Raw genomic sequence first — 12,019 nt, forward strand, 5'->3', positions numbered from 1 at the left:
CATATGACTTCTTCAGAGCTGAGGAGAGGTAGAAACGGCAGTTCTAGGGAGGTAGAGGGGCATTTCTACCTCTCCAGCTCTTAAGAAGCCATACGGACTCGAAACGTTAACTCTGTTTCTCTCTCCACAGATGCTGCCAGACCTGCTGAGTTTTTCCAGCATTCCCTGTTCTTATTTCCGATTTCCAGAATCCGCAGTATTTTGCTCTTATTTCCTATATCCAGCCTCCCTTTCCTCGCCAAAGTCCTTGCATGTGTTCTCACCAACCAAATCCATTCCCAGAACTCCGCTTTTGAATCCTTCTAATCAGATTCCTGCTCTTGTCGCAGTACCTATCAAAGTCACAAGTGACATCCTATGCGACTGTGAAGGTAAACTTTCCCTCGTTCTTCTTTGACACAGTTCACCACCCCATCTTCCTCCAACATCTCTCCACTGTCATCCAGCTGGATGGGACAGCTCTCATGTTGTTCCATTCTTATCTACCTAACTATAGCCAAAGAATCACTTGCCATGGCTTTTCTTTCTGTCCCTGTGCCATTACCCCTGGAGTCCCCCAAGGATCTATCCTTGGCTCCTATCCTATTTTCCTTCTTTGTGCTGTGCTTTGGTGACATCATCAGACAATACAGCATTTGTTTTTAAACTGATGACAGCCAGCTCTACCTTACCACCACCACCTCTCCACTCCAACTCTGCTTCTCTGACATCTAGTGTTGGATGAGCAGAAGTTAATGCCAATTGAATATTGGGACAGCTGTAAGAAATGGTAGCTTTAAGAATTCTAGAATCGGCAGGCATAGAATTGTGAATCCGTAGCAGAAAGTTGTATACTTTCCTCCTCGCTCTTTGGGTGAAGAAACCGTTATGAGCAGCCAGGGACAGAGGCAAACAAAGATGAAAGCCAAGGAGAATGGTGCTGTTGGGTCTCACCTCTATCTCTCCTGGTACAGGCTTCCATGTTGATATTCCTGAGCAGACAATCTGGAGCCTTGTGCCCTGTTATTGAGACAAGTATCTGGCAGGAGTTAACAAATGGCAGAAGCATGATATAAGCTGAGAGATGACCGTGAGGCAAATGATAGATGGGGGTGGGTGTACTCCAGATACCTATCCCTTGGTACTTGGTCAGATAGGATCAAGCTAGTGACTAACATAGGGTAAGCCATCAGGCCCTAGAAATAAAATACATAAATGAATACTCTGAGGGGAAGCAGGGACAACCTTCATCAGACAGAAGAAAGCTGGCGAAGAACTTTCTAACACTTTGGTTAAGAAGCAGTAGGGGTTGCCACCAACAGCCATTGGCTACAGAGACCCATGCTCAGGCTATGTCACCCATCTGTTCATCCTCCGCAAAGTACCTGTCATGGGTCTTTTGTGTTTTCTCTGTTTGTTTAATTTATGCATTATATAAATACTGTTGCTTAAACTACTTCAAAATCACATATGAGATCGGCCCACCCTTTTTTTGGGTAATTTTTGAATACCAAACTCAAACCGTAGAGATTGATTTTCCACTTCCAAACTCCATTTTCTAGCTATCAACTCCATCTCTCTCTCTCTTCCTGGGAACAGTTTGAGATTAAGCCAATGTGTTTGTGACCTTGGTGTCACATTTGACCCTGAGATGAATTTCTGGCCTCATGTTTGTGCCATCACCAAGACCACCTATTTCCACCTCTATACAGGTCTGAATTTGCCCTTGTCTCAGCTCATCTGATAAAAACCATTATTCATGCCCTTGTTACCTTTAAACCTGGTGCGCATTGCACCTGGTTGGTCTCCCACATTCTACCCTGTGTAAACTTGAGGTCATCTAAAACTCTGCTGCCCCTGTCTTAATTTGCCTATCTATTGCTAGTTGATGTGCACTGGCTCCTGGTCAAGTAACATCTTGATTTTAAAATTTTCATTCTTGTTTTCAAATCTCTCCATGGCCTTATCATTACCTATCTCTGCAATCTCTTCAAGCCCCAGATCTGTGCTCCTCTAATTCTCACCTCTTGTGCATCCCCAGCTTTAATTGCTCCATCACTGATGGTTGTGCCTTCAGTTGTCTAGGCCTTGGGCTCTGGAATACTCTTTTCATGCCTCTACCTCACTTTCCTTTTTGTAAGAAGCCCATTGAACATCAAGCCATTGTTTCCGGGACTGTCACTGACCTCATCTCCTCTGGAGATCTTCCTCCCACAGCTTCCAACCTGATAGTCGCCCAGCCTCGGACGGCTCGCTTCTACCTCCTACCCAAAATCCACAAACAGAACTGTCCCGGCAGACCGATCGTGTCAGCCTGTTCCTGCCCCACGGAACTCATTGCTTGTTATCTTGACTCCCTTCTCTCTCCCCTTGTCCAGTCCCTTCCCACCTACATCCGTGATTCCTCTGACACCTTACGTCACATCAACAATTTCCAGTTCCCTGGCCCCAACCGCTTCCTCTTCACCATGGACGTCCAATCCCTCTACACCTCCATTCCCCACCAGGATGGTCTGAGGGCCCTTAGCTTCTTCCTTGAACAGAGGCCCGAACAATCCCCATCCACCACTACTCTCCTCTGTCTGGCTGAACTTGTTCTCACACTGAACAATTTCTCCTTTAACTCCTCTCACTTCCTCCAAATAAAAGGTGTGGCTATGGGTATCCGCATGGGCCCCAGCTATGCCTGTCTCTTTATGGAGTATGTGGAACGTTCCTTGTTCTAGTCCTACTCCGGCCCCCTCCCACAACTCTTTCTCCGGTACATCAATGATTACTTCGGTGCTGCTTCATGCTCTCTTCGGGACCTGGAAAAATTTATTAATTTTGCTTCCAATCTCCACCCTTCCATCATTTACACATGGTCCATCTCTGACACTTCCCTTCCCTTCCTTGAACTCTCTGTCTCAATTTCTGGTGATAGACTGTCCACCAATATCCATTACAAGCCTACTGACTCCCACAGCCACTCCCTCGACTACAGCTCCTCACACCCAGCTTCCTGTAAGGACTCCATCCCATTCTCTCAGTTCCTTCGCCTCCGTCGCATCTGTACCGATGATGCTACCTTCAAAAACAGTTCCTCTGACATGTCCTCCTTCTTCCTTAACTGAGGTTTTCCACCCACGGTTGTTGACAGGGCCCTCAACCATGTCCGGCCCATCTCCCGCGCATCCGCCCTCACGCCTTCTCCTCCCTCCCAGGAACATGATAGGGTCCCCCTTGTCCTCACTTATCACCCCACCAACCTCCGCGTTCAAAGGATCATCCTCCGCCATTTCCGCCAACTCCAGCATGATGCCACGACAAACACATCTTCCCTTCACCCCCCCCCTGGCGGCATTCCATAGGGATCGTTCCCTCCGGTACACCCTGGTCCACTCCTCCATCACCCCCTACTCCTCAACCCCCACCTATGGCACCTCCCCATGCCCACGCAAAATATGCAACACCTGCTACTTCACTTACTCTCTCATCACCGTCCAAGGGCCCAAACACTCCTTTCAAGTGAAGCAGCATTTCACTTGCATTTCCCCTAACTTAGTCTACTGCATTCGTCGCTCCCAATGCGGTCTCCTCTACATTGGAGAGACCAAACATAAACTGGGCGACCGCTTTGCAGAACACCTGTGGTCTGTCCGCAAGAAAGACCCAAACCTCACTGTCGCTTGCCATTTTAACACTCCACCCTGCTCTCTTGCCCACATGTCTGCCTTGGCTTGCTTGGCTTGGAACAGCACCTCATCTTCCGAATAGGCACTTTACAGCCTTCCGGACTGAATATTGAATTCAACAACTTTAGATCTTGAACTCCCTCCTCCATTCCCACCCCCTTTCCGTTTCTTCCCCCTCCCTTTTGTTTTTTCCAATAATTTATATAGATTTTTCTTTTCCCACCTATTTCCATTATTTTTAAATCTATACCTTTAATGCCCTGTTAGACTTTCCACCCCACCCCCACTAGAGCTGTACCTTGAGTGTCCTGCCATCCATTCTTAATTAGCACATTCGTTTAGATAATATCACCACCTTCAACAACTCTTTGTTCCTTTGTCTGTGATATCTTTTGATTATCTGCTCCTATCACTGCTTGCTTGTCACTACAACCACCCCCCCCCCACCCCCACCTTAAACCAGCTTATATTTCACCCCTCCTAATATTACTCAGTTCTGTTGAAGGGTCATGAGGACTCGAAACGTCAACTCTTTTCTTCTCCGCCGATGCTGCCAGATCTGCTGAGTTTTTCCAGGTAATTCTGTTTTTGTTTTGGATTTCCAGCATCCGCAGTTTTTTGTTTTTTGCCGCAGTTTTTTGTTTTTTGTTCTCCTTAAAACCTATCTGTTTGACAAATCTTTTGGTCATCTGTCCTAATATCTCCTTATGTGGCTTGGTGTCATGCTTTGTTTTATAATGCTCCTGTGAAGCGCCTTGGGATGTTGTATTACATTCAAGGCTCTATATAAATATAAGTTGTTGCTTAATATCTAGGTAAAATAATAGTGATTTTCTGGGGTTGAACAGATAACCCTTTATAATTGATTAATCAAAAACATCATGTGACCTGCCACATTATTCTCAGCTTCAGTAGGTGGATTGGATATGGGCTTAGGCTGTAAATCAAGAATGGAAAAGGTAAATGAACAGTTTTCAATAGTGTAATTACAATAACTTACAAACTTTTCATTGGCTCCATTCTGTTCTTAGATCCAGTATCCCAAACACTGCTGTCATCTGTCTGCATCTGGGAACACTGCCTCAAGCCATCAGGTCCATACTTAAATCATTTTAGTTTTAAATGTATAGCTCATTCTTACTGCTACAAACAACTTGCCTAGGTTGAGCTTTTTTGCATTGCACTTTTCAGTGTGATCCTAGGTTCCTAATCTCTTGCACTATTACTATTAAGGGATTCAAATTAATCTATCACGGACAAAATATCAGTGATTGCCTATCACAGGCAAAATGCTTCATTTTTGCCGCCTATATTTGAATCATTTATCTAACTGGAAAACTCAAATAATCCCAGTAGAGATGTCAGTACTCAAAATCCCACCAATCTGACACACATCCACTTACCTCTAATCTTATTTTTCTGTCCCTGAGCCATTTTCTTAAATCTGTGGCTATATCCTTATTTAATGCCTTAATTTGTTTTACAAATCACTATGTGGCAACTATCAAAAGCCATCTGAAAAGTATATATTTATTGCTCTCTGCCCAACCATTGTATTCTATGGATAATTGTCGATTTTATTTAATTCAGTGACATATTCCTTTTCTTCCAATTTATACTACAAAGAGGAATACTACAATACTACAGAAGTATGTCTCACTGCAGCTGTAGCACATCTCTGCTTCTCATTTTGTAATTTTATAAATAATGTAACACTTTAAAAATAAGGACAATATATGACTTTAAAATGGCAACTGGATTACGTTTTTCTTTATTCTTCCATGTGATGCAGGCATCGCAGACTAGGCCAGCATTTGTTGCCCATCCCTAATTGCCCCCTGAACTGAGTGGCTTGCTTGGCCATTTCAGAGGGCAGCCGAGAGTCGACCACGTTGCTGTGGGTCTGGAGTTAGTCACATGTAGGCCAGACCAGTTAAGGATAGCAGATTTCCTCCCCTAAAGGGCAACAGTGAACTAGATGGTCACCGTTACTGAGACAAGCTTTAGCTTCTAGATCTTTATTAATTGAATTTAAATTCCACCAGCTGCTGTGGTGGGATTTGAACCCAAGTCCCCAGATTTGCTTGGACCTTTGGATTACTAGCCCGGTGACATTACCATTACGCCACTGTCTCTCCGATTTGAATGCCCTAGTTCAATTATTTCTTGCTGTTTAACTTCCCTTCACCTGAAGATACAGTTGGCCTGGATGTCCAGTATGTGCAAAACAAAGAAAAATTGATTAGTCCACATAATTAAATCTTTTGTGTGTTTGTTGCACTATGCTTTTCAAAGATGCCACACCTATGTAGGACAAAAATGAATGACTGAAATGATGAGTTGTTAAATCATCAAATATTGCTTTGTTTAAATGTAAGTAAATCCTTCCCTGGAATTTCTTGTGGAGGAGTACCTGCCCTGGCCTCAGTCATTCCCACCCAAGTCCTGCATTTTTATCATCATCTGTTTACAATAAAAGAGTGGAAAATGAGATTGCTGAAGAGAAAAGTGAGTGAAAAGTACTTAGGCTGTTTAAGGTAAACTGGGCATAACTTTTGCCAAACTGCTGAAGTTGTCTGCCCACATAGCCCAAGTGATTTCTGGTCTGCCTGCTTTTTCATGAGACTGAGACTTTTTGGCTTAATTGCTTGGTAATCTAACTCTAGTGATTCCCTGACAGTCACCCTGAGTACCCAGAAGGATAATGAACAGTGTTGCTGGCTGTCCCTACAGTTTGAGGATGACATCTACTCAGGGTCTCAAGTTTCTGCCATGGGTCTTCATGTGACTGAACAGGTGGATTCTCGACCCGCATATCTTTGGGTTCATGGGGCAGGATGTCCCATGAGGCAATGGTACCCGGAGTGCAGGATTTGCTTCCTTTTCTTTCCTTAACTGCCACATTCCCTCATCACCAAGACATTATGACTTAAAGCACGATGCAGCCAGATGGACAAGTTGTCACCATTCTGAACGATTGGTAGCTAGCTCCTTGGGTCCTTGTCAGTGCTGTTGAGCTTCATTGTGTCTTTGGAGCACTTCTTTGACCTCGCCTTGAATGTTGGTCATTTGAGAGTTGACAAAACAAGACCAAGAGGGGGTGGGTGACGCTTTTTGGCCACCTGGGCAAAGTGTCTGGCCCATTTAAGTTGATTTCATTGGAGTTTTGATTGAATGCTTGTGGAGGCTGGCTTTAAGAAGGACACTAATGTTTGTTTGGCGGTCCTCCCATTGAATCTGGAGGATGTGGTGAAGACATTGATGAAGGAATTTCTCTCACGCTCTTATGTACCATTGATACACAGTTCAGATCTGACTGCTGTATAGGAGCATAGTGACGACAAATACTTTGAACACTGGGATTTTTGTTAACTTGCGGAGTTCTTTGTTGTCAAACACTCAGTTTGTAGAGATTGAGTTGGCACTGCTGATCTGGTGTTGGATCTCCTCATTGATGGTGGCCTCCTAAAAGAGATGACTGCGAAGGCATGGGAATTGCTGAACATATTCTCGAGGCTCTCCTTCAACATATGGGAGGTGGAATATTTGGCTGATGAGGTGTGAGTTTTATTCTGGTAACATTAGAGGACAGGTCAAGTTTCTTATATGCAGAATTGAAGAGATTGGGAGCGGCTTGCAAACATGGTGCAGAGTAGGTAACAACACTGCAGTCATCCACAAACTGTAGATCATGGAATGCACAAAGCTCTTCACCACTTAAAGTTGGTAATCCCTGGAGAAGGATAAGCAATGTAAAAACTGGAGGAAGAGAGCAAACATTCTTGAAATTATAGTGGCATATTTGCCTGTGACATTTGCATCAGTCCAAGTGCTTCAACTGGAACAGTCTAATGTAATCTCATTTCCTTGCCCTTTCTATTTATATTCTTTAAATATTTGATTTATTTTTACATTATATATTTTCTGCTTCAGTGCCTGACTGTACTAAAGCAATCCAGATTTTAATAACTCTCTCAAAAACATTTCTTCTAACCTCACTTTCATATCCCAGGCCCTGAGTCTGCCGCCTTATTATCGATTGACCAACCACCGGAAGCAATCTTTAATTATTGAATATTTATTTCCAATAGTGACTCTTCCTCACTAACTTCAGATCCAATATGCAAATATATTTGGTGCATTCTGTTAAATAGACTTCCGGGTTCTAAATTTTTTTTTGATTGTACGGATTACGTTAACACTACTTAGAACATCTAGCTTACTTTTTTAAAACTCTCATAATGCACAAGAAACATTATAATTTTAAATTAATAACTTTTAATAAACATTTCATACTTACATTCATGCAGAAAATGCAATCAAAATTGATTGGAAATAGATTTTAAATACTGCTGTTGACTACAATTTTTGAAACAATGGCAGGAAGAGATGTGAGCAGTTAGTGGACCCACCCTACAAAACTCCATAAACATTTAGGAGCAAACTAGGGTTGCTGAACTTGGAATCAAAAGTTTTCTTTTAATGTTAAACTAGGGGTGTACGGGGGGGGAGGAGGGGATGAAGGGCAAAGCATGGGCTTGGCAGCAGTAGGACTGTTCATGTGTGGGTTCTACAAACATAACTTTAAAATAGGTGCAGTTAATGCAGAAATCTGTCCTTCTCATACTATGGAGCAACAGTAAAAGCCCCATGCATTTAGTTGCAAAGCCAACTATATGTATGCCATGCATGGTTCTGAACTGAGGTCTATGGGCAGAATAGTGACTTGGGTAGCATTGTACATTAATAGTTAAAGATTCACCACTAGTGTTGTGAGCCTATAGCAAAAACAAATGTATTATTAAGTTTTATTACCGGGACAATTCATTATAAAACAAAAAAAACACCATATTGCCCTTTATTAGGCTTCATCTAGAACACTCTTATCGTTTTGGTCACCTCAGAAGTCTTGGAAAGGTTTCAAAGGAAGATGTCTTTATTAAGGACTATAACATGGATACTTACGTTAGTGAGGACAAGTTACATAAGCTTAGTTTAGTCGGTCTAGGGAGCACGTTGGTACAGTAAATGTGAATTTGCTGCAAACAATCAAAAGGGAAGGGAATAGATTCCTTTCTGTGGCTGAAATCAGTGTATGAACGCTGCACAGGTTATTGAGTGATGTGCCTCATGGTCACTGGCTTCCTGGAATTCAATTTGATCACTTTTTTAAGGGTGGGGACAAATTGCCTCAATTATTTTCTTTGAATTGGTTTAGGGTTTTACACTTGACAAGTGACGATGATTATACTTCTTCAAAGAAAATAATGCAAATAATTTTTACCACTAAGTTCTAAGGCTGCCAGTCTTATAGACAATATTTGGAAATGATTGGTTCTTTGGTTGCACTATTATCAAAATAAAGGGGCATTAAGGGGAATGTGGTTCATTGAACATGATATCATATTAACTATAATTCAGAGCAACAACTTCTATTTATACTGCACCTTTAATGCAATGAAATGTCCCAAGACTTTTCACAGAAGTACTATAAAACAAAGTATGATACTGAGCAATATAAGGAGATGTTAGCTCAGATGACCAAAAGCTTGGTCAAAGAGATGCATTTTAAGGAATGTCTTGAAGGAGGAAAGCAAGGTAGAGAGGGAATTCTAGAGCTTGGGGCCTAGCCAACTGAAGGCATGACCACCAATTATGGAGAATTAAAGATGGGAATGCATAAAAGGCTAGAGTTAGAGTAGCACAACATTTCTGAGGGTTGTGGGGCTGGAGGAGATTACAGAGGTAGGGAGGGGCAAGGCCATCGACGGATTTGAAAATAAGGGTGAGAATTTTTAAGTCAAGACATTGCTTGACCTGGAGCTAGTATCGATTAGCAAGCACAGTTGATAGAGGAATGGGATTTCCTGCAAATTAAGACATGGGACAACAGAGTTTTGGGTGACCTCAAGTTTATGGAGGATAGAATGTGGAAAACCAGCAATTGGAATAGTCAGATTGAGAGGGAATTGAGAAGGAACAAAGGAATGAATGAAGATTTCAGATGCAGATGAACTGAGACAGTCGAAGTCAGGTGATATTGCGGAGGTGGAAATAGGCGGTCTTAGTGATGGCACAAACACGAGGTTGGAAGTTCATCCAAATGCAACACCAAGTTTGCGAACATACTTGCTTAATCTCAGACTGTTGCCATGAAAGAGGTGGAATTGGTAGCTCAGGAACAGAGCTTGGAGTGTGGACCGGAAACAATGGCTTCAGTCTTCCCAATATTAATTGAAGAAACATCTGCTTGTCCGGTGCTGGATTTCGGATAAGCACTGTGGATGTACCTACACCATGTGAACTGCAGCAGTTCAAAAAGGCGGCACACCACCACCTTCTTGAGGGCAATTAGGAATGGGCAATAAATGCTGTCCAAGCCAGCGACACACACATCCCGGGAAAGAATTTTTAAAAAGCAATCTGATTTAGCAACAGTGGAGGAGTTGAGAGGGGTAGTGGTGAGGCAAAGCTGGGTGTTGTTTGCGTAAATGTGAAAACTAATGCTGTGCCTTTGGATGATGTTGCTGAGGGGCAGCATGTAGATGAGAAATAGGAGAGTGGGAACAGGGGTATGAGAATGGGATGTGAATTAATTCATTGAATTATAGACCTCTAAATATTTTTTGTATTTGCATGGAATGCAGAAAAGCACTTTAAAGCTTTAGTTTTGTCCGTCTAAGCATTTTCTAGGATGTTGGCACTTAAATCATGTTGGGAAATTATTCTACCCTAATCGTAAAAAGGAAAAGGTATTTTTTACAGTTTCTAAGGTGCTGGCTTAATTTTCATTATTTAATACTTCATTGTTGCATCCAGTACAAAATATAATGTGTGGTAAAATGGAGTACCATGTACCTTTTAAGATAATGCAAGTGGACTAACCATGTGACAATACTGACCAATCACTGTACAGCATGGGCTACTGGTTAACTAAGTCTAGAGCTGGAGGTGGTTGTGGGACCATGCAAGGATTTAGTGCTCTGCCTTCTGTTGCAATAAACAACCACAGTTTTTTCTTATGTCGGGGTCTGTCTGTTATTGATAGCAAGCATCAACTAGCAAGTGTATATGAAGACGTGCAATTTGAGTTTACTCGACTAGTGAACTCATAGACTCGACATAAAATAATGTAACTTTATCAAAATGTTTCCAGGCTTGTGTCTTCTGTTCTGTACATTTATGTTTGAAGTAGCAAGTGCCCTCAGCTTATCCAAAGCTCTCTGGTCAATTTAGGTATGTTTTCTGGACTGAGTTGTCAAAACGCATACCATTTAGCAAGGAAAAGTTGCTCAGTATTGAAATTTCAAAGCTGGTTGTAAGTTGCTGGAAAATCGCTTATGCAAATCAAATCTTGCAGTGAATTGCAGCATTTAGGATAACTGAAATGGATGGTAGCCTTTTTGATGGTATCATTTTAACATTATTGATTTTAGTATGTCGCAGTTTTTGAGCTAGGGCAGGCTTGGTGCAGGAAAATGGAGACCAGAGCGAGGAAGGATGTGCATCATCTCTTGTGAAGTTAATGGCATTTCCAAAACTTTTTCATTTGATGTTCTGCTGTAGTTTTTCAGTGTAGAATTATTGTAATGGAATCCCAGAAAACAAGAAGCACTTTTGCAAGACTGGTGAGCCATCTCAGGCAGTATGATTTATTAAGTATTCAAAGAATTTAGTACCTTGGAGATAGATGTCTTGAATATTTATGCAGCTAGATAAACTAACCAAATGCTGTTAGGAAAGTTATGAATTGAGTTGTTTAGCTCAGAACATAATGTAGTTTAAAGAGAGTTAACAGTTAGCAATTTATAAAGTTATTTGAATTCCATTTTTCACTTTTACCATTTATCAAGACCTTTATACTTAATTTTGTCATAGTCATCCTGCAATGGATTGAGTTTAAATATCTGCCTGCTTCACATCGTTCCCACACAAGGTTTTCATTTTCAGATGATTGTGAAGGATTACTGACTCAGGAATCCAGGCTTGTGTTTACCAAATTAAACCAGGACCGGGAACCACAGCTTTGCCTGTTATGTGTGAATGAAGCGGTCATCAGTTTCAGAGAAAAAGCTTGTTACCTTGTACCGTTGTATTTAATGTGAAGGATTGATGGAATTAGCTGTTATGTTTAAAGAAGGTCTTTAGAGATGCTGCAGTGAAATAAATAAAATAGTCTCCATGCCTTGCTAGCTTTTAGCCGTTAGAAATAAATGTTGTTCTGGATGAAAGAGCACTCAATTTTGCTAGCATTGTTTCATTAATGTGAATTTTTGGAGCATCACGTCTAAATTTTGGACTAGTAAAAAAATTTCATGCTGCCCTTGTGAAGTGAACTTGCTTCTGGAAGGAAAAATCTAATACAG

General features: G+C 41.8%; 1 protein-coding gene across 1 annotated transcript in view; it reads left to right on the forward strand.

Moving 5' to 3' along the window:
- The window catches only part of mcc (MCC regulator of WNT signaling pathway), a 215,550-nt gene that overhangs the window by 43,351 nt on the left and 160,180 nt on the right, over positions 1–12,019 (forward strand). The gene's annotated exons all lie outside the window — the stretch shown is intronic.

The sequence above is a fragment of the Cetorhinus maximus genome, chromosome 2 (assembly GCF_964194155.1).
Source record: "Cetorhinus maximus chromosome 2, sCetMax3.hap1.1, whole genome shotgun sequence".
Classification (NCBI taxonomy): Eukaryota; Metazoa; Chordata; class Chondrichthyes; order Lamniformes; family Cetorhinidae; genus Cetorhinus; species Cetorhinus maximus.